Below are 25,078 nucleotides of genomic sequence, written 5' to 3' on the forward strand. Positions count from 1 at the left end.
CTCTCTAAGTACTATCAAGTCTGAAAATAATACACATTCAATTTTTGTCTCTATTAAGTGCAGGCAATTCTACTTTTTTGTCCACAAATAATCACATGTGCAAATAGAATATAAGGAACTTCACATAATTTCACCAATTGTACAAGATGACATTTTTGAATATGCCAAGTGTGCTCAGACTAGTAAAACTTAGCATTTTCTTAGTTCTTTTATTGAGTTATATGTCCTCTGTTGAATAGCTAGGTACTATTATATTTACTGTCTCAAATTTTAAGTGGTTCTGAAGAAAGTCCTCAGTAGTCTTTTTTTTTTTTTTTTAAAGATTTTATTTATTTATTTAACAGACAGAGATCACAAGTAGGCAGACAAGCAGGCAAAGAGAGACGGGGGAAGCTGAGCAGAGGGCCAGATGTGGGGCTCAATCCCAGGACTCTGGGATCATGACCTGAGCTGAAGACAAAGGCATAGTCCACTGAGCCACCCAGGCACCCCCCTCAATAGTCTTTGATTCCAAAATCACTCGCAGATATTTTTCAAATACAGATTCCTGTGTATCTTATATTAGATGTCCTAATTTCATATAGCTTAAAGTGGTTTAGTGTATGTGACAATTTCTCATTAATAATACTTAATGAGGAATTTTTAGTTTCTATGTGTCCCTGTTACTATTTATCAGTTTCTCAGGATGTTCTGGATTGGGTGTGCTAGCTATGTGGACCCACATACGCAGGCTTTGACAACATCTCGTGATTTTTTTCTGGTTTTCAAAAGAAGCATGTTTGTGTTTTATCATTGTTTTCCTTAAAATCAGCTTTTATGTGAAGGCACAAATGTGACTGGTCTAATTTTATGAAAGTAGAAGTGATTATACTGGCTGAAAATATTATACTGGCTCCAACATTAAGTGGATGGGTCCACTCTGTGCAGCTGACTTAACTCTGAAACATATTTTTACCTTCAGATTGGATGAAGGTAAAATACATGTTTAACAAGGTTGTGGTGAGAATTACATGAGAAACATATCAAGTGTCTAGCAAGACTTGTGGAAAAATAAATGGAAGTTATTAAACTGTTATGCAGGGTCCATTAGAGGCTCCTGGATGATAAGTATCTGCAGGCAGTAGATTTGATAACAAGTCTCAGTATTAAGTAAGACCAAGCAACAAAAACCTTACCAAAGAAAACATATTTGTAAATTGACAGCTCCCAAAGAAAATCATTTTGATTCATTCCCTGGAAGATTTGGGCTTGAGAGTAGATCAAAGTGGATCTATGAGCAGGACTTAAGGAATACCAAAATTTAATGTCTAGAGAGAAGGCATAAATTTTCAAAGTAAGTTGAGAAGAAGCAGTACTTAAAGAGTACAAAAAACCGGGAGAGTCTTTCCTGTAGAAATAAGTGAAGGCACAACTTCAGAAAGAGTGTGGGCAATCATGATGGATTAGAGTTGGATGACGGCTGAAGTATATTATCTATATGTAATATATTATTGGCATATAATGACTGAAACAGGAGCACTCTGAGTGGAGAAAAAGACTTTTTCAGAGTATATTAAAGTATGAATGTCAGGTGAGAATATGTATAAAGTACTTATAGATAGCATTTGAAATTTTGTAATTTTCAAAAATATTTGGCCAAGAAGGGACGAAAGAGAGGGAAAGGAAACAGAGTTAAACACCAGCTAGTCTTTGAGCTGAGAGGGATATGAAAGCCCAGGATAAATCCATTCAGGGAATGAAGAGTTCATTCTGGAGCTCGCAGATGGCGTGGGAGCCTGGACATGGTAGGAGAGCAGCAGTGGAGAGATGGTATAGGAGAGCCTTAAACTATGACAGGTGACTTTATAATGTATTTTTGTGTGAATATATTGACCCTTTTCCTGGACACTTTCTTATTTTCACAATATTTTTTATAAAGCAGAATTTTTTTTTTTTAAGATTTATTTATTTAGTAGAGAGAGTGAGTCGGGGAAGGGGCAGCAGAAGGAGAGAGAGAGAGAGAATCTTAAGCAGACTCCCTACTGAGCATGGAGCCCACCACAGGGCTCGATCTCATAACCCATGAGATCATGACCTGAGCTGAAATTGAGAGTCAGATGTTTAACCAACCAAGCCACCCAGGAGTTCCTAAAACAGGCATTTTAAATATCTCCATTGTATAGAGAGGAAACAATGACAGTTTCCCACATATCACAGGGCTAAAAAGTGGAGGAGTCCAAGTTTGAACCTGGGCAGGCTGGTGACAGTGTAAACACACGGCAGAACTGCATACTTTCAAATGACAGGAGCAAGGTGGGTTTTTGTTCATTTTTGAGACATGGATAGATGGTAATTTCTTCAAGTGATTGGAAGTATTACCATGTATCAAGTTGGGCATAAACCCCATCTCCTCCATGTTACCTGGGATGTATGAAAAACAAAACCAAAGGGCATTGTGTGAGGGTTTTAAGAATGACAACAGGAAGGCAGCAGGAACAATTGTATTCCTTGCTTTCTTCCTCTGTCATATTTCTAAACATTTCACAGAACTTCTGCTGTTAAAAGCAACTGCCCTCAGTTAAAAAACGGGCAAAGGGCTTGAATGGACGTTTCTCCAGGGAAGATATACAAGGAAAATATACCGACAAGTACATGAAAATATCCTCAGTCATTACTCATTAGGGAAGCAAATAAAACCACAATGAGGTAGCACTTCATGCCCAGTGACAAGGTTACTGTTTAAAAAAAAAAAAGGAAAATAAGCATTGGCAACGATATGGAAAAATTGATCAGAACAATGGTACATTCCTGGTGGGAATGTAAAATGGTTTTGTCACTGTGGAAACAATTTGGCAGTTCCTCCAAAGTTAAACAAAGACCTACAACATGGCGCAGCAATTACACCCTTCAATATGTACCCCCAAGAACTGAAATCTGGTACTCAAAAATACACAGGTACACACACGTTCATAGTAGCATTATTCATGAAAGGTCGAGGTAGAAACAGCACAAAAGTTCATCCGCAGATAGAAATAATACACTGTGGTTTATACATATTAATGGAAGACTATTCAGTTATTAAAAGGACTGAAGTATCTGATACACCCTACAACATCGATGAATCTTGAAAACATTATGCTAATTCACAGTGCTAGACATAAAAGATCACATATTCCCTGATTCCTTTTACACGAAATGTTCAGAATACATACATCCATAGAGACAATGCTGGAGAAAGGGGGGAATGCAGACCACATGTTTAATGGAAATGCGGTTTCCTTTGATGCGATGAAAATGTTTGGGAATGATGGAGGTGGTGATTCCACAATATTGTGAATGCACTAAATACTTTTGCCTTCAAAAATGTGCTTTTAACAATGTGAAGATGCTTAATTTTATGTTAAGGGAATTTTACCTCAATTTTCAAAAAACAAATTGATTGCTTTGAATTTGATATTTCCTTTTTAAACATGGAAATTGGGTGATGCAGCATCAGATATCAGCCCTTTACAGTGATATGCCCCATTGACCATACTGCTTAGCTTGCCAGATGGACTATGTTTCTCTATGTTCTGGGAGTTTCAGTAGAAAGGGAGAGAACAGGTTTCTTGTGTGAAGCATGTTTAGGAAGGAGTCACTGAAGGGGCTGTTGATCATCTGAGTAGCTCATAAGCATGATTTGGAGTAGCAAAAATTGGATGAAGAATATGTGTGGGTTTTGACCAAAAAAAAGAGACAAGGGCTGAATTCAAATTTTTCTATAATTTTCGTGAGCTTCTCCTCATTGTGGGTAAATGAGTAGCTTCATTTACCTAGCAGCTTTCTTTGGTAATGAGTTTTCTTAGCAAGCTATCTGCCAGATATATTTTCAGGTGCTTCCTTCTGTGTGTGTGTGTGTGTGTGTGTGTGTGTGTGTGTGTGTGTGTGTGTGTGTAAATCATTTTGAAAGCTTTGTTGGTCTTCCTCACAGGAAAGTTGGAGGGAAATGTGTAATGGAGATCAGAGTGAGTCAGTAGTTGGTAGGGTTTGTGAGGGTTTGATGATCCCACCATGCAGACTACAGGATGTACATGGTCTCCATTTGCTGACTTTAGTGCCCCAGTGCTAGTCTTCATTTTTCACCATAAATATCGAACATGACTTTTTAATTGGACTTTTCTGGCAGGTAACTCAATCCAGTTGGGATAAAGTCTTTTCCCATTTTTAAAAGAATGGATTTTTTATGAACATAGTTGTATGGAAATGTGTGACATTTTGCAGTACATCAATAAAATAAAATTTGCTTCTAACTGGATGTTTCATACTGACTCTCACAGTGGGGCAGTAGGGGAAAGGGGTTGTACCAGGACAATTTCTACTGTTACAGAACAGGGACTGGGTTGTCACTTGTCATCTTTGTGATTAAGTGAAACTTGGGGCCCCAATTATTCTGCATGCCATTTCTATTAGACTTATTTGTAGCCAGAGATTTCTTCCAAGTTCGGGTGGGGAAAGAAGGAGTTACATGTCGAAATTTAAATTTATTATACAGTTCAAAGAAAAAAAAAACCAACCACATCAAGCTAGACTCTTGATGCAAATATCCTTTGGTGGATAATCTTATTTGGAGCTTAAACACTTTAGATTTAAGGATATCTTTTGTTTTCATTACATATATCAGCATAGCAGTCTTATTCCTGAACTTCAAGGACAAATTCTGCTTTGTATTTACCTTGTATTTTTGGAGCAGTACGTAGCTTGTTCCCTACACTCAGCAAATAGATATATTAATAAACAAATGAAATGAACATTTTCCCTTATTTCTAGAATAGTCTCTCTGATGTTATCTGCTATGATTACCAAGCTAAACTTCATTCTTCCTCGCACTTCTCATTACCTGTTATTTGAAGTTTTATATGTATATTTTAGAGAGAGCGAGATAGAGTGGGGGGGAGCAGGAGAGGGAGAGGGAGAGAGAGAATCCCAAGCAGGCTCCACACCAAGCACCGAGCTCAGTGTGGGACTTGATCCCACAACCTTGAGGTCATGACCTGAGCCAAAAATCAAGAGATGAACACTTAACCAAATGAGTCACCCATGCACCCCCGTAGTATATTTTTAAGTATATTTCTCCATCTGTTACAACTGGTCATCTTAATTGGGTACACTTTACCTACTCAACTTGATTTGCTCCTACTCCCTTATATGAACACTCTTCATTCTACTCAGTCCCCTCAGTGGTCTTAATTTTGTGTCTTTTCTCATTCTGCTTATCTATTGAGAACATTTGTATGAAACATAGAACCCTTAGGTCAAATGAAACAATGTAAAAGCTCTATAGTGGAATCAGCTTCCTTGATTGAATCCTCTCTGGACAATGGGCACTTGATCCTATGAGTTAAGGTCCTCCCCAGTCCAGTTATCTCTACATAATCATAATTAAAAGGCATACTCTAGCTGTATTTATGTCAATGCACATGAACTGACTTTGGTATCTGTGTATGCTCTGTGAGAACAGTGTTCATCAGTATATTATCCAAACATACATGTGGGATTATGCATATTAAATAAGTGACTTTAGTTTCCCTTTGGCTAGATTATTGAGAGCTGAACCTGTGTGTAGTATGGATGGATGACAGGCATTTAATAAAATATCTTTAGTGTTTCCCACTTTTCAATTCCAAGACCTACTGTAGATTTGGATTTTTTTTGTATATTTGCATATTAAACCTCTTAGTTTTACTTTGTTATGGACAGAATAATAAAATTATAAAAATACAACTAAAAAAAATTCTGCATCTCCTTCCCAACCTAATTTATAGATTTATTGACCAATCAATAGCTAGATTTTCTTTTTTTTAGGATAAGTTAACTGTTCTCAAACTTTTTTTAAATCTGCAAATCCCTTTACATTCATAACAAATTATTGAAGACCTGGAGGAGTTTCTGTTCAGTTGGTGAACTGGATTGGTGGTGGCCAGAGGCAAGAAGTAAAGTTGCAGGTAAAATGAATGAAGGTGGTTAAAAGGTACAAACTTCCAGTTATAAGACAAATTAAGTCCTGGGGATGTAATGTATAGTATAGTGTCTATAGTTAACAATGCTGGATTGTATATTTGAGAATTGCTAAACAGTGACCTTAGAAGCTCTCATCACAAGAAAAAAAGTGTATCTAAGTATGGTGATGGATGTTAAACTCATCCTGTTAATCACTACTTGATATATACATATATGAAACTAACTCAATGTTATACACGTCAATTATACATCAATAACAGTTTCTCTTTGTGTGCATTATATCTATATGCATATATCCATGTGCAATATTATCTATATTAAACATTAAAGATAAAATATAGGTATATAATGTTTATTATTAGAATTACTATTTATTTGTTTTTTAACATAATAATAAACCCATAACAACTTAACAAAAATATATTTATAAAAGACAACTTTTCTCAAGAAGTGAGAGGAATAACATTTATTTTTTAAATAATAATTGGTTTTTGTTTTTTGAGGGGGAGGAGGGGTTGAGCAGAGGTAGGGGGAGAGAGGGAATCTTAAGCAGGATCCAGACCCAGTGCACAGCCCAATGTGGCATTCAGTCTCACAACCCTGAGATCATGACCGGAGCTGAAACCAGGAGTCAGACACCTAATCAACTGAGCCACCCAGGAACCCTGATTGCTTTTCTTTTCTTTCTTTCTTTTTTTTTTTTTAAGATTTTATTTATTTATTTGACAGAGATCACAAGTAGGCAGAGAGGCAGGGAGAGAGAGAGGAGGAAGCAGGCTGAGCAGAGAGCCCGATGTGGGGCTCAATCCCAGGACTCTGGGATCATGACCTGAGCCAAAGGCAGAGGCTTAACCCACTGAGCCACCCAGGCACCCTGCTTTTCTTTTTTTAAACTCTATATTACCTATCATAGTTGGGTTCTTTGTTGTTTTATAATATACTTATTTATAATATACTTATTTGTAATATAATAATAATTTATAATATTCAACAGACAGAATCTCATATCTGTTTCGATGTCCAGTCTGTTGTGGCATCCTGCAAACATGGGATGTCACTTCTGGAGAAGCCACTGTAACAACTGAGAGAAGAATGAAAAGTAGCTAATGACAGTATTATGTTGTCAACTGCATGGACTTCATAGATTCCCTAAAAGTTCTTGAGGACCATCTGACACTGTCCGGCCACATCTTGAGAGATGCTGGACTAGACAGCAACAGACAAAGTGAACTATGAAATAATTTTCTGTCCTTTTGACCTGCATGCTACCAGTTCTTTGATCTCTTTACAAAGATCTACCTCTTTTGTTAAGACCTCTGTGCCCTGAGGTTAATTCCTGCAGGCCATCAATTGACCTGGCCTATTTTGCTGAAATAATCTGCTTGGACCTGGCTTGAAATGTACTAATTAATAGTGATGCTTTGTAATGAAGGTCTGAGAATCTTCTGAGGATGTTTTATACAGTTTGCTAGCATTGTATATTGAAAACAGAGTTTGATGATTTGCATCTGGTCTTTTTTTTTTTTAAGTTTATTTTTTAAGACTTTATTCATTTATTTGTCAGAGAGGGAGAGAGAGACCGCTTGCAAGAGAGCCCAGAAACTGGGGGAGCTGCAGGCAGAAGTAGAAGCAGGCTCCCCGCACAGCAGGGAGCCGGACATGGGACTCTATCCCAGGATCCTGGGATCATGACCTAAGCAGAAGGCAGATGCTTAACCCACTGAACCACCCAGGTGTTCCTGCATCTGGTCTTAATGAGACCTCCACAAAGGTCAGCTGCTGGGCCTGATGACATAGCAAGAATATGCCTGCAGGACCAGTAAGGTGTAAGAAACATCAGTGAAGATTTAATTCTATGCTTCCCGGGTGTGAGATGTTCCATGCACGTTGGTGATTCATGGTCCAGAGAGAAAGTGTGTCTGGTGGGGCCTTCACTGAGGACAGCGGGTGCTCTGCCTGGTCTCTCCCACATCTTGTTGTGAAGCAGCCTTGGGCTGTGAATTGTATGGTTTAGTTTAGTGCTATTACGATAATGTATCCTTTTCCTGCAAAACAGTACATTTGTAAGCATTTTTTTTTTCATTCTTTGAGTCTTCATTAGAAATGGAACCCTACCTGATGGCCACTATTAGCGCAAATTCCGTACTATTTCCAGCTCATCCCCCCTTCTCTCCCTCCAGTGAACTCTGGCAGTATACGTGTTGCATTGTATGCTTGACATCTAATTGCAGTGTGCATTTTGTTATCTTTAAATTGGTTTCTAAGTGCAGGTCATATCTTCCCATTAATTGTAAGCTCCTTGAAGTAAAACGCTATGATTCGTTTTTCTTTTTTCAAACTCCACGTTACTTAGCGTAGATTGGGGTCTGTACTTATTAGCTCAGGCTGTCATAACAGAATACCTCAGACTGAGTGGCTTAAACAACATAGATGTATTTTCTCAAAGTTTTGGAGGCTAGAAATTCAAGGAAAAAAGCATCAGCCGGGGTAGCTCCTTGTGAAGGTTTTTTTTTTTTTTTTTTTTTTTTTCCTGGCTGGCACATGGTTATCTTCTTGCTGTACCTCACAAGGCCTCTTCTCTGTGCAGAGAGAGAGGGAAAGAGAGGGGTGGGCAGGGGAGAAGAGAGGGAAAGAGGTGGGGGAGCGGGAGGGAGGGTGATCTCTGGTGCTATTTTCTCCTCTTATAAGGGGGCAAGTCTCTCTGATCTAATCTAAATTACCTTCCCAAAGATCCCATCTCCAAATACAGTCAAATTTTAGTTTAGGGCTTCAGTTTATAAATTCAATTTATAAATTTTATAAATTAGGGGGACACCATAGCCACCTCAGTCCATAGCAAGCTCCCAGTGAACTCTTGTTGAATACGATGGAGCTTAACCTGTGTTTTAAAAACAGGCAGTCACTGACACACCCTAAAACAAAATGATCACAGTGACCATAGCATCAGTGTATTTGTCAGTATTCCAATGTCTTTAAAATCACTGAGTCATTGGAATGATTTAGAAAAATAGACAGCAAAGAAGATACGTTTAGATAAGCTGCTGTTTCAATTTTTTTCAGTAACAACTAACCTAACTTTACCGATCACTTGAACCACATAAACCACTGGTAAGATTGCTGATGTCCTTGGGCATTTGTTCTTACAAAATAAATGATTCGTATGCAGGATGTAGCACCTTTGCAAATCAGTGGTCAAAATTTAACGTAGATCCAGAGGAATCTCAATGCATATCTTTAAAGTAATTCTACTTTATTAACCTTATTTATTTATTTATGAAAGAGCGAGAAAGAGAGACAGACAGACAGACAGACAGGTGTGGGAGCAAGGGCAGAAGGAATCCCAGGCAGGCTTATCGCCCAGTACAGAGGCCAATGCAGGCCTCGATCTCACCACCCTGAGATTATGACCTGAGCTGAAAACAAGAGTCAAACACCCAAGTAAGCCATGCAGGTGCCCCCTTATTAACTTCTCTAAAAGACCTCATTAAGAATAAATTCTAGTTCTCACATAGCTACCCAAGCATATAACATCTCTGAAGCAGTAGTTGAATTGAATTAGTGGTCCCCAGATTGGCAGGACCCCTGAGTTATAACAACCCTCCTGGTGATTCTGAGGCATTCAAGATTTTGAGATTCACAAGTTGATCAATAGCTCCAAAGTCTGCCTAACATTAAAATACCAGGCAAACTTTTTTAAAAATGCTGGTGTCACCCCCACATATGGTTTAGTTTTCTAAGTTTGGAACTAGACAGCATTGATTTTTTAAAAACTCCCCAAGTGATTCCAATGTGTAGACATGGTTGTGAACCAGTGTCCTAGACTAATTTGCATGCCATTCAAAACTGAAGTTGTAAGTCTGTTTTGAGACCTCCAGCAGAATTTATAAAGGAGGCCAGGATTCCTTTAAGGTCAGGCTTATTTCTGTTCTTTATCTTTCTTTGACATTTTTTAATATAGATGCATTAAGATATAAATACAATGTTTTCTTCCTAAATGCACACGTCAATGAATTTTGATAAATGTATAGTATCATCTAACCACAATCACGATCAAAGTAGAAAATCCTTCCATCATCCTCCAAATGCCTCTTTGTCATCAGTGCCCCGCCCCTGGCAACCACTGATTTCTTTCCCTACAGTTTTGCTTTTTCTAGAAGGTCATAAAAACAGAATCATATAGTATATATAGCTTTTTGCGTTCTGCCTTCCTTTACCTCTTTTGCTTGGCAGAAGCATTTTGAGAGTCCTCCATGTCACTGCATGTCACAATGGCTCTTTTCTGTGTAGTGCTGAGTGTACCCCTTTACATGGGCACAGCACTATGGGTTTACGCACCAGCTGGCCGACATTTGGGATACATCCTATTTGGCACTATCAGTAATAGTGGCTATAAACGTTTGCACAAAGGTCTCTGTGGGACCTGTGCTTTCATATCTGTCGGATATGTATTACAAGTGTGAATAATGAGTTGTAAGGGACATAAGGTATGCCTGAATTTATGACACTGGCACCCTGTTTGCAACAAGGCCATGTAATTTTTATTCTCATCAGTAGCATGTGAGAGTTCCAGTTGTTCTACATCCTCCATAGGACTTTGTATTTTCTCTTATTTTACTTTGTTTCTGTTTTTGTCATTCTAACAGGAGTGTAATGTATCTTATAGTGATTTTGATTGACTTTTCCTTAATAACTAATGATGTTGAGCATATCTGCCATCTAAGTCTCTTCTTTGGTATAGGGTCTATTCAAAGCTTTGCCAAAGTGCTTAATGGATTGTTTATAATGATAGAGTTGGAAGAGTTTGTTATATATTTTGGATACCTGTCCTTTATAAGTTATAGGGTTTTTTTTTGTGAATATTTTCTTCTATTTCACAGCTTTAAAAATAATAATACTTTTTAAAGATTTTTTTTTTAACTTTTTCATTTGAGACAGAGAGAGAGAAGGAGAGAGAGAAAGAGCATGAGCAGGGGAGAGAGAGGTAAAGGGAGAGGGGAGGCAGACTCCCTGTTGAGCCAGGAGCCCCCCACAGGGCTGGATCCCAGGGCCCAGAGATCACAACATGGGCTCAAGGCAGACGCTTAACCATCTGAACCACCCAGGCACCCCTAAAAATGATTCTTAAATTTATTTCAAAGAGCTCACATTTTATTTTGATGGAGAACAATTTATGAATCATATACTTTTATTGTTCAGGGTTTTGGTTTTTTTTTTCCTGTCCTGTGAAATCCATGCCTAAACCAAGGTGACAGAAAATTTTCTCATATGCTTTTTTCTAGAAGTTTCATAATTTTAGTTTTACATTCATGTCTATCATCGATTTGATTTTTGTATGTGGAATGTGATACCAATTGAGGTTTTATTTTGCTTCATCTCTATATATGGAAGCCCAAATGCTCCAGTTGTTGAACTCCTGTCTTTCTCAATGGAATTTTCCCGGCACCTTTGTCGAAACTCATTGATTATTTATGTGTGGGACTATTTCTTGATTTTCTATTTGGTTCCTCTAATCTGTAAGTCTAACCTCGTGACAAAAATTTGTTTTGGCTTCTCTAGGTCCTTCTACTACTAAATAAATTTTGAGTGAAGTGTCCTTTATTTTTATTTTTTTAATTATTAATTTTTTATTATTTATAAACATATATTTTTATCCCCAGGGGTACAGGTCTGTGAATCACCAGGTTTACACACTTCACAGCACTCACCAAAGCACATACCCTCCCCAATGTCCATAATCCCACCCCCTTCTCCCAAACCCCCTCCCCCCAGCAACCCTCAGTTTGTTTTGTGAGATTAAGAGTCACTTATGGTTTGTCTCCCTCCCAATCCCATCTTGTTTCATTGATTCTTCTCGTATCCACTTAAGCCCCCATGTTGCATCACCACTTCCTCATATCAGGGAGATCATATGATAGTTGTCTTTCTCTGCTTGACTTATTTCGCTAAGCATGATACGCTCTAGTTCCATCCATGTTGTCGCAAATGGCAAGATTTCATTTCTTTTGATGGCTGCATAGTATTCCATTGTGTATATATACCACATCTTCTTGATCCATTCATCTGTTGATGGACATCTAGGTTCACAATTCCGGACTTCAAGCTCTATTACAAAGCTGTCATCATCAAGACAGCATGGTACTGGCACAAAAACAGACACATAGATCAATGGAACAGAATAGAGAGCCCAGAAATAGACCCTCAGCTCTACAGTCAACTAATCTTCGACAAAGCAGGAAAGAATGTCCAATGGAAAAAAGACAGCCTCTTCAATAAATGGTGCTGGGAAAATTGGACAGCCACATGCAGAAAAATGAAATTGGACCATTTCCTTACACCACACACAAAAATAGACTCAAAATGGATGAAGGATCTCAATGTACGAAAGGAATCCATCAAAATCCTTGAGGAGAACACGGGCAGCCACCTCTTCGACCTCTGCCGCAGCAACATCTTCCTAGGAACAACGCCAAAGGCAAGGGAAGCAAGGGAAAAAATGAACTATTGGGATTTCATCAAGATCAAAAGCTTTTGCACAGCAAAGGAAACAGTTAACAAAATCAAAAGACAACTGACAGAATGGGAGAAGATATTTGCAAACGACATATCAGATAAAGGACTAGTGTCCAGAATCTATAAAGAACTTAGCAAACTCAACACCCAAAGAACAAATAACCCAATCAAGAAATGGGCAGAGGACATGAACAGACATTTCTGCAAAGAAGACATCCTGATGGCCAACAGACACATGAAAAAGTGCTCCATATCACTCGGCATCAGGGAAATACAAATCAAAACCACAATGAGATATCACCTCACACCAGTCAGAATGGCTAAAATCAACAAGTCAGGAAATGACAGATGCTGGCGAGGATGCGGAGAAATGGGAACCCTCCTACACTGTTGGTGGGAATGCAAGCTGGTGCAGCCACTCTGGAAAACAGCATGGAGGTTCCTCAAAATGTTGAAAATAGAACTGCCCTATGACCCAGCAATTGCACTATTGGGTATTTACCCTAAAGATACAAACGTAGTGATCCAAAGGGGCACGTGCACCCAAATGTTTATAGCAGCAATGTCCACAATAGCCAAACTATGAAGTGTCCTTTAAATGTCTGTTATCTGGACTGGTTGGAGGTGCTCTTGGGTCTTTGATATATTCTTAATGTGTTAGTTACTTCTTATACTGTTTGCCAAGAAAAGAATGTTGAAATATCCAACCTTTGTGGGTTCGTTTGTGTGTCTCGTAGTTGTAATTGTTAGTGTGTCCATCCTTAGGATCATTCCATCACCAAGTTGCACTGACCCTTTTATGAGGATAATAGAGCCCTTTTAATGCTGGTAATTTTCCCTGTATTTCAGCCTATTTTATCTGGTAATAACCAATTCAGCTTTATTTTGAACAAGGTTTGCTGGGTATGTGGGTTTCCATTCTTTTAACTGTAACTTGTCTTTATATTTAAAAGGAGTTTCACACAAGAAGGATATTATAGAGAGAGCCTTGGTTTCTTTGTTAAATCTGACAATCTCTGGTATTGTTTGGAGTATTTATATAATTTATTCCTATCATAACTATTGATATACATAGATTCAAAGCTACCATCATGCTAGTCCTTTCTATTTGTCTCACCTGCTCTGGTTTCTTGTTCCTCTATTTGCTGGCCTCCTTATATATCAGGAATTTATTAATGACTTTTTTCCTTTTTTTGACTATTGGTATATGAAAATTGCCTGTTTTGTAAATATTTTTAGTGGTTGCCTCTGTGCTTTGCAATATATATGCCTTCCAATAATATACTTTTTTATTTTTTACACTTCAAATATAGTGTTAGAAATCAAAAAAATATTCTATTTCCTCCCATCTTTTTGCTATTTTTGCCTTTATTTTACTGCTACATATATTTAAATTCTCCAATATATTATTACTATATTAGTATTTAAAGCTCAGTATATAATAATAGAAAAACAAAAGTTAGTGCTCTGGTGCTCTTCATTTCTTTGTCTATAGCCAAATTTCCCTTTAGTATCACATTGCTTCTGCATGAAGAATGGTCTGATAAGAATGAATTCTCTCTGGTTTTGTTTGTCTAAAAATCATTATTTCATTAATTTTGGAAGTGTCTAAAATCTATATAAAACTAGAGTTAATAATAAAAATACATAACAGAAATATATATATACAAAGTATATAAAAGTAGGGGATGAAAAGTATAATCTCAATACAGAAATGTAAAAAATATACCTTTGATCCCCCCTAAATAAACCAAAAGGTTTTTCCCTCCTTAATTCTAAAGTGATACTTTTGTGAAGATTGCCAGATCTAACTTTTTTTTTTTTTGCCTAAATTTATATTTTTCAAATGTTGCCTCTAAAGGGGACACACTACCCCAAATTATGGCACCTTTAATATTGAATATTTTAAGTTAAAGGAGTCTGAGAAAACATCACAGGTAGAAAGATCTATCTGAAGTACCCCCCCACCCCCCCACACACATCCTTCTCCTCTGAAATAGGTCAGAAATCTCTTTTGTGAGAGGTGCCCTCTCCCTATACCGAGAGGGGAGAAGCTTCCTTATTTCTGAAGACAAAGGGACACCAAGAAAAATCCAAACAAACAGGCCTTGTTAAATTTTCCTGAATCTACTACACTTGCTTGTGATCCTTAACTTATCATTTTCTTTCCTATTTCCTCTTCATTAAACCCACCGTAAAAATACTCAGCCTTCCTTTTTCCCCTCATCTTCACTTCATTCTGAAGGCTCTCATGTCATATAAAATGTAAATCAATTTATAAGTTTTTCTTCTGTTACTCTGTTTTTGTCAGTTTAATTTTCAGACCTCACCAAGGACATTCAGAGGGTTGAGTCAACTTTTTTCCTACCCTGTACCTATAATACTCTTATTGAATAATCTAGACACTTGCTCTAATTCTGTCTTCTAGGTACATTTGGCACCTCCTTCATAGAGAATTCCAGGTTAACTGTGGTTGATTTTGAGTTTTACAAATCCTAGATAACTAGACCACATACAATGATGCTTCTGGACTTCTCCCCACACAAAAGAATCCTTTTTATTTCTAAGAAGCTGTTTGTCTTTTATAATGGTCAGAACTTAATTTCCTTTTTATTTCTTCTGTCTCTAATGGTCATAACCATCAGATCAATTACTTATTTAAATTTAATAAAATACTAAATCACTCAACTTTCCTTTTTATATTTACCACTTTCTTCAACTTTCAACTCAAGCTACAGCTCACTATACTTTCAAAATGAATCTAATCAGTTGAGTGAAGAGAGAATGTGACAGAAAATTTACGTCCTAATGTCCTTGTCTTTTTTCAACTCCCAGCAACAAACACAGAAGTTTGTGTCTTTTCACTAGCAACATAATTATTATAATCTTGAAAATGATAATACAAATTAGGAACATGTATTTCAAAATTCCTCGTAATTTTTTTAACAGCACTATATTCATTTCAAAGCACTTTCTAGTCTGTTTCTCACTTCTTTTTCACATAAGTCTATCAGGTAGGCAGGGGAGGTGTTATTATCCTTGAGGAAAATACAGGGAAGAGTAACAGGGAATTAGGTATGTCTCAGACATAACACAGTATTCGGCTAAGCAAGCTCAGAGGGCTAAGACTTGCTTTCTGGTCTCTTAGGAAAAGAAAAATAAATGGAGTGTGAAAAGGAAAATTCTATTTGTGGACTAGGAATCAAGAGAATTAGGATTTGTGCAGCCATTTCAGATGTGACTCAAATAACTCATTAACTTTTTAATTTCTACATCTGTAATAAGATGATGATGGTGATTATATTGCCTGCCACACAGGATATGTGGAAAGTGCTTGAAAGCCAATACAGTTTTCCCTTTCCCCTCAGAAGCCCGGACTTGTAGCATTTGCTAATTCCCATAATGTTTAAAATAACACCAGTTCATAGAGATGGTTAAAATACAATAAAAATAATAAGGCAGTGACAATTTTTATTACATCTGTTTCTAATTTTTTACAATATTTTTGAGAGCAGTATTAAATTTACCAGAAATTGAGAGAAATGTACAAAGATTTTTCTGCTACACATTTACATAGCCTCCCTCATTATCATCACTCACTAGCATCTGCATTTGTTGCCAAGGATGAACCTACTTTGACACATATAGTCACCCAAAGTCCGTCGTAACTTAGGGTTCACTTTTGGTGTTATATACTCTATGAGTTTGAACAAATGAATAGTGATGGGTTTCTACCTTTACGGTATCATAGAGAGTATTTTCACTGTTTTAAAAATCCTCTGTGCTCCCTCTCTCGTCTCTAACCCTTGGAAATCACTGATCTTTTTAATGTCTCCAAAGTTTTGCCTTTTCTAGAATGTCATATAGTTGGAATCACATAGTATATACTATTTTCAGATTGGCCTCTCTTCTTTCATTCAGTGATATGCACTTAAGATTCCTCTGTGTCTCTTCATGGCTTGATAGCTCGTTTATTTTTAGTGCTGAATAATGTTCTCTTGTCTGGATGTAGCATAGTTTATTTAGCCATTCACCTACTGAAGGACACCTTAGTTCCTTCCAAGTTTTGACAATTATGAATAAAACTGCTATAAATATCCAAGTACAGTTTTTTGTGTGGACATAAGTTTTCAATTCCATTGGGTAAATACTAAGAAGTCGATTACTAGATTTTATGGGAAGAGTATGTTTGGTTTTGTGAGAAACCACCAAACTGTTTTCTAAGTGCCTGAATGATTATATCTTCCCACCAGCAAAAAGAATTCCTTCTGTTCCATATCTTCACCAGCATTTGGGGTTGTGTTCTAATCCCCTTTAATTATAGATTTTTATAATGTAGTTTTAAAAGATTTTATTTATTTATTTGAGAGAGGAAGAGCATGAATGGTAGGGAAGGGCAGAGAGAGAGGGAGAAGCAGACTTTCCTCTGAGCAGGGAGCCCAACATGGGGCTCAATCCCAGGACCCTGGAATCATGACATGAGCCAAAGGCAGATGTTTAACGGACTGAGCCACCCAGGAGCCCAAATTTAATTTTTAATAATGGCAGATTTAACAACCAGCTAGCACAATTCCTGAAAAATTAACAACTGGCTCTCATATGCCAGTAGTAGCAGCCCTACCCCACACCTTCCAGAAGACTCGACTTTTCTCTGGTACTGGTGAGAGAATGATTCTCTCTTGAGTCTGAGTTTTTTGCCTTGCTAGAAGTTCCCTTCCCAAGCCTGTTTTCTCAAGTGAAGCTATAGTCTTTACATTTTCATTCTGACTACCTCTGTATCCTCTGCCAAATCTGAGCTTAAGTGACCTGTTGAAAAATCACATGACTTTTTAGTGAGAGAGCAGAGGCCACACTTAATCCGGCTGATTCCTACATCTTTGGGCCCGAGATTGCAGCCTTTTGCCAAGGTGACGAGAGCCAGAGCCCAGTGGGAGAATGAGACATAGCTCCTTCTGTCACCTCTTTTTAATCTGTGGCCTTGTTTTACTCAAGGCATATACTTTAACACCATTTTGGAGTTTTTCCCAGCCTCCTGATATCTTTCAGGGTCAAGAGTGCCCCTTTTTGAGTTGAATAATCCATGGTAATGAATATTGATTTCTAGTAAGTTAGACCAAGATGAAGTGTGTTGCTCTAGATTAGCCATATGTGTCCCTTAATAGCTTGAGAAAAGGCTCCAGAGCATCTAATAAATAAGCACCAGAGAGAAATAAAAATGCTGTTGTGTTGCTAGGATACCTGGCTGGGCACTTGTTTTATTATCAAGTCAGTAAGTGTAAAACAAACAATGACAATTGCTACCCCAAAGAAATACAAAATGCTTGCTAGAAAGTGACAGGAAAAAAACAGATGATCTCTGGAGAAGGGAGACCTTGCTTCTTGCCACACACTAAATTTGAAGAAATGTTTATTCTTTCTCCCCAGTCTCTCTGAGGCTTGAAAAACCAGTCACAGCAGTCATGACAAGGTGTAATTACATCAGTAAATACAACATCCGTATACTATTGTTTTATTGTTGCTTCCTTGTTCTCTGTGTCTAATCAAGAGACAAAAGAAAGTTTTTCCATGGCAATGGTCCACTAAGTACTACCAGGGTTCATTTAGGTTGTGTCTACACAAGGCTAGACCCACCGATCAATTCAGTCAACTCAACAGAAGAACAAGAATCATTAAAACTACTTTTGGAGCCTAGGAAACAAAACTGTTTGACTTCCTTGTCTGTCTCACTGAATTTAAATCACCTAACTAAGTGAAACTATTTTAAAATTGGTTTTCCTTGCCCCAAATTATGGTTGGCAGAATAAAGGTAACCCATGTCATACTAGTAAAACCTTCCTGCCATAAAGGTTCCTGGCAGACAGACTAGTCAGTTAACCCAGTCTTGGCACTGGCCAAGAGGGATCAGAGTCAGCTAAGCATGAATTAGATGGCAGCCAAAAATAAACATCAAGAGTGTTCTGTAGTTCTTTGAGTACAGATCCTTACCTCTTTGGTTAGTTTTATTCCCAGGCATCTTATGGTTCTTGGTGCTATAGTAAATGGAATCGATTCTCTTATTTTTCTTTCTATATTTTCATTGTTAATGTTTAAGAAAGCAACTGTTTTCTGTACATTGACTTTGTATCCTGCCACATTACTGAATTGCTTTATGAGTTCTAGTAGTTTGAGGGTGGAGTCTTTTGGGTTTTCCATATAAAGTACCATGTCATCTGCAAAAAGAGGAGAGTTTGACTTCTTCTTTGCCAGTTTGAATACCTTTTTTTTCTTTTATTTATTTCTTTTTTTGTTGTCTGATTGCTGTTGCTAGGACTTCTAGTATGTTGAACAACAGTGGTGAGAGTGGACATCCTCATCATGTTCCTGATCTCAAAGGGAAGACTGTCAGATTTTCCCCATTGAGGATCATATTTGCTGTGGGTTTTTCACAGGCAGATTTTACTAAGTTGAGGAATGCTCCCTCTATCCCTATACTTTGAATCATTTTAATCAGGAACAGATGCTGTATCTTGTGCAATGCTTTTTCTGCATCAGTTCAGGGGGACCACGTGCTTCTTCTCTCTTTTCTTATTGATTTGTTCTATCACATTGGTTGATTTGTGAATGTTAAACTGCCCTTGCATCCCATGGATAAATTCTACCTGGTCAGGGTGCATAATCTTTTTAATGTACTATTGGATCCTATTAGCTAGGATCTTGAGAAACTTGGCATCCATATTCATTAAGGATATTGGTCTGAAATTCTCCTTTTTGATAGGGTCTTTTCCTGGTTTGGGGATCAAGGTAATGCTGGCTTCAAAGAAAGATTCTGGAAGTTTTCCTTCTGTTTCTATTTTTTGAAACAGCTTCAGGAGAATAAGTATTATTTCTTCTTTGAATGTTTGGTAGAATTCTTCAGGGAATCTGTCAGGTCCTGGGCTCTACAGAATACTCATGAAAGAAATTGAAGAAGACACAAAAAGATGGAAGAGCATTCAATGATCATGGATCAGAAGAATAAACATTGTTAAAATGTCTATACTGGGGGCACCTGGGTGGCTCAGTGGGTTAAGCCTCTGCCTTTGGCTCGGGTCATGATCTCAGAGTCCTGGGATCGAGCCCCGCATCGGGCTCTCTGCTCAGTAGGGAGCCTGCTTCCTCCTCTCTCTCTGCTTGCCTCTCTGCCTGCTTGTGATCTCTCTGTGTCAAATAAATAAATAAAATATTAAAAAAAATGTCTATACTGCCTAGAGCCATCTATACTTTCAATGCCATCCCAATCAAAATTCCACTGGCATTCTTCAAAGACCTGGAACAAACAATCCTAAAATTTGTATGGAACCAGAAGAGACCCTGATTTGCTAAGGAAATGCTGAAAAAGAGAAACAAAACCATGGGCATCACGTTGCCTGATTTCAAGCTTTACTACAAAATATACTACAAAAAATGCCATCTTGGTGATCACCAAGATAACATGGTACTGGCATAAAAACAGACACATAGACCAGAGAAACAGAGTAGACAGTCCAGATATGGATCCTCAATTCTATGGACAAATAATCTTTGACAAAGCAGGAAAAAATATACAGTGGAAAAAAGATAGTCTCTTCAATAAATTGTGCTGGGAAAATTGGACAGCTATGTGTAGAAGAATGAAACTAAACCATTGCCTTACACCATACACAAAGATAAACTCAAAATGCATAAAAGACCTCAACGTGAGGCAGGAATCTATCAAAATCCTAGAGGAGAGCATAGGCAGTAACATCTTTGCCATCGGCCACAGCAACTTCTTTCAAGCTATGTCTCCAAAGGCAAAGGAAACAAAAGCGAAAATGAACTTTTGGGACCTCATCAAGATCAAAAGCTTCTGCACAGTAATGGAAACAGTCAACAAAACAAAGTGGTAACCCATGGAATGGGAGAAGATTTTCGCAAATGACACTACAGACAAAGGACTGACGTCCAAGATCTACAAAGAACTCCTCAAACTTAACACACACAAAACAGATAATCATGTCAAAAATGGGCAGAAGATATGAACAGACACTTCTCCAAAGAAGACATACTAATAGACACATGAAAAAATGTTCATCATCATTAGCTATCAGGGAGATTCAAATCAAAACCACATTGAGATATCACCTTACACAAGTTAGAATGGCCAAAATCAACCAGACAGTAAACAACAAAGTTTGGAGAGGATGTGGAGTAAGGGGAATCCTCTTACACTGTTGGTGGGAATGCAAGTTGATGCAGCCACTTTGGGAAACAGTATGGAGATTCCTTAAGAAATTAAAAATAGAGCTATCCTATGACCCTGCAATTGCATTCCTGGGTATTTACCCCAAAGACACAGATATAGTGAAAAGAGGAGACATATGTACCCCAATGTTCATAGCAACAATGGCCACAGTCACCAAACTGTGGAAAGAACCAAGATGCCTTTCAACAGATGAATGGATAAAGAAGATATGGTCAATATATACAATGGAGCATTATGCCTCCATCAGAAAGAATGAATACCCAACTTCTGTATCAACATGGATGGGACTGGAAAAGATTATGCTGAGTGAAATAAGTCAAACAGAGAGAGTCAGTTATCATATGGTTTTCCTTACTTGTGGAGCATATGGAATAACACGAAGGACATTGGGAGATGGGGAGGAGAAGTAAGTTGAGGGAAACCAGAAGGGGAGGCAAACCATGAGAGACTGTGGACACTGAAGAACAAACTGAAGGTTTTGGAGGAGAGGAGGTAGGGGGTTGGGTGAGCCTAGTGGTGGGTATTATGGAGGGCATGTACTGCATGGAGCACTGGGTGTGGTGCATAAACAATGAATTTTGTAACACTGAAAAAAAATTAAATTAAATTAAAAAGAAAGACTGGTAATTATATCAGCTATTTACTTAAATGTTTTTTGAAAAATCATTATAATATCCATAGGAGGGTCTCCTTTTATAGCTTAAAAAATGAGAAAAAATTCATTAATAATGTCTAAGACAAGCAAAACAACAACAAACAAACAAATATAGTATTGGGAAAAACTCCTAGGAAACCTCCACAAGAGTGATCAGAGAAAAATTAAAACTCTGAAGCCAAACATATTATTGAGTCTAAGAGCTGATTCCAGGGGCCTGGATCACGTGATTATGCTAAAAGGTCCATACCTGATTAATAGAGGCATAGAGGCAGAAGTGAAACCCAACCAAATAGAGAACAATGGAGCATTATCCTTTTTCTCTACATACTAAAGGACACACACATTTTCCTCTCACAAAATTCTAGTGCTTTAAATTGTACCTCAGTGAACTAGATTTAAAAATAAAAGGGAGATTCTCTTATGATGGAAAAACAGAAAAGCTGAGAAAGAAGACAACATTAGCACAGACTATACATCAAATGGTGGGTAATTCATGCAGACACTAAATTGAGAAAGAGGGAAGATCACTTAGGGCCAGTACTGATAGGCTTCCTAGGAAATCATATTCTAGCTTGCTTGCTTCTTTCTTTCTTTCTTTCTTTCTTTCTTTCTTTCTTTCTTTCTTTCTTTCTTTTCACAGCTAAGAATTTAGATCTCTGAAGAGAGGAATGGAGTACTTTCCAGAAATATCTGTTTTAAAATCACTGTTTGGTTGTGATAGAGGTAAGTTTTATTTTATTTCTAAGAGTAGCTATGATCTTTTTTTCTCACAAACACAAATGCCGACCAAACCCAAACACTTCACATTTGTCTCACCACTTTCCCCCTGAGACCTCAATCTTGATTTGAAGGGATGGTAATGAATGCTGAGAGGAAGGTTCTCCTGCCAAACTCCTTCAGGCTTGCTCTCGCCAGCTGAATTATTAGCTTAGAGAAGGCCACGGAATTAGCTTTTTTCTTCCTCATTAATTCATAGAGAGCAATATTCTCCATGCCTGTCAGCCATGATTTTTTTTTTCCTGGACTGACCTAATAATGTCAGTGTTTAGCTATTCTTTCTATCTTCACAAAATATCAGGCACTTGGAAGATGCCCATTTTTATAAAAGAATATGTGACAAGCTATGAGATCATGATGCAAACGACAGGTAAGGGTCAAAGTATCTTCCAACTTTTATATCCTGATCTAAATCCTGATCTTAACTGTGCCTCTGTAATGTAGTTCTTATATGAGAGGGGTTCTGGCCCATATCCCATCGTGATAATGTTGAAGTTTCCCCTAGCCCAGGTACATAGGATCAATAATGGTTTATCTTCCTTGGCTCCTGCTGTAGGAGGAAGCACTAATATCTTCTTTAATTAGAGCTAATTCCCACCCATAAACTGAGTGAAAGCACCTTGCTGCAATTCTCTCTAATCTTCTTCTTTAAAAAAAAAAAAAATTATTTATTTGAGAAACAGCAGGAGCAGGGGGAAGGGCAGAGGGAGAGGGAGAGATGCAGACTCCTTACTGAGCATTGAGCCTGATGCAGGACTCAGTCCCATGACCCTGTGACCATGACCTTAGCTGAAATCAAGGTTTGAACACTGAACTGACTGAGCCACCCAGGTGCCCACCCATCTTTTTTATTCCTTCTGCATAATTTCCTCTTTTCCCCTTACTTTCAGCCTCACTGCCCCCATGACATAAAAAGTGGTAGTTAAGGATAGGGGAGATTCAGATACTCTCTCTATCCTGTGGTATTCCTTTAAGATTCCTTTGTTTTCAGTAATAGCATGATTTTCCAAGAGCAAATGCTCCTTGCTACTTTGATGTGTCCTGCCCTAAATATTTTGCCAATACAACTCAGTCATCATACCATCCTGGGAAGGTTGGAATTCTGTGCTGCCTGAGAAACCAGGACCAGAGAGAGTTTGCAAATGTGTGACATCTCAACTTATGTTTGGTAGGATGAAACAGATGCAGCTCAGCCTCTTATTGCTTTGATTATAGGCTCATGAGCCCCATGGACACCCACTGGTGGAAGCTGTGCTCCAAGGCCTTCCTGCTCAGAGCCCTAGGGTGTTAACTATATTAAACTTTGTGAAAGAATTCTAGAAGCTCAACTACGTATATATACAGATAACAGTTTTATTGAGATATAAGTCACATAACATGCAGTTCATCCAATCGAAGGGTTCAATTCAATAATTTTTAGCAGATTTACAAAGTTGTGCAGCTTATCCTCAGATATAAGAAGGATTCTATGTCCTTCCCTTATTTGCCTAAAGCCAGGCATAAGTTTCCTTTTATGAAGGTGGCATAAAATTCTCTTGTGAAGGTGTCGCCTTTTCCTAAAGCAGTGAGAGCACAGTGACTCATTGCCAAACACAGTGATTCAGCACCAAGATGAGTCTGCATAAACAAACCCCACTGAAATAATCCATGTCTTCCATTAGTTCCTCCCATGCATTTACTAATCCTCCACAATTTATTCTGCCTCAAAGCCCAAACCCTTTTTCCTTGCTTAAATTGGCATATAAGCCTCCAAACCTAACTACAGCTTCGAGCTTCACTTCTTTTCTCTGTCCATTCGCATAAAATATTAGTAGAAATTGTATGTCTTTTCTTCTCTTAGTCTGTCTCTCAGCAGTTTATCTCACAGGTCCCCAAACCCAAAGGAAAACAGGAAAAGATTTTTCCTCCCTAATACCAGTCGAATTGCCAGATCATAAAGTAATTGTATTTTTAATTTTGAGAAGCAGCCATACTGTTTTCCATAGTAGCCGCACCATTCTCCACATCTTCACCAAATTTATTATTTTCTGTTTTGTTTTGTTTTCTGGTAGCCATCCTAATGGCTGTGAGATGGTATCTTACTGTAATTTTGGGTTTTAAAGATTTTATTTATTTTGAGCAATTTTACAAGGGCTTAAAGGCTGTTTGTATATGTTCTTTGGAGAAAAATGTATTCAAATCCTGTCCATTTTATAAATATTTGACTTTTTGTTGAGTCAAATGTGGGAATTCTTTATATATTATTTTTTTGCTCTTTATCTTTATATATTTTATTTAATATTTTATTTTATAATAAAATGATATATTTTATTCTAATCTTTATATATTCTTATTCTATATAATTCTTTCTTGTGGGAATTTTTATATATTCTGATCCAATATATGATTATGATTTTATTAGATATATGAATTGCAAACATCATCTCCTATTCTGTGGTTGGCTTTTCATCCTGTTGCTTGTGTCCTTTGGTGCAGAAATCAAATTTAGGGGCACCTGGGTGGTTCATTCTGTTAACGATCTGCCTTCAGCTCAGGTCATGATCTCAGGGTCCTGGGATCAAGCCCCAAGTTAGCTCCCTGCTTAGTGAGGAGTCTGATTCTCCCTCTCTCTTTATGTTCCTCCCTGCTGCTCATGTTCCCTCTGCCCCTCCCACATGCTTATGCTGTCTCTCTCAAATAAATAAATAAGATCTTTTTTTTGAAAAATCTAATTATTTATTTATTTATTTTTAGAGCTGATTTTAGAGATAGAGAACATCAGTGGGAGGGGCAGAGGGAGAAGGAGAGAGAATCTCAAGCAGACTCCCCACTGAGCATGGAACCTGATGTGGGGCTCAAACCCACAACCCTGAGATCATGACTTGAGCGGAAACCAAGAGATGGATGCTTACCTGATTGTGTCAGCAAGGCACTCC

Source organism: Mustela lutreola, chromosome 3, assembly GCF_030435805.1.
Source record: "Mustela lutreola isolate mMusLut2 chromosome 3, mMusLut2.pri, whole genome shotgun sequence".
Lineage (NCBI taxonomy): Eukaryota > Metazoa > Chordata > Mammalia > Carnivora > Mustelidae > Mustela > Mustela lutreola.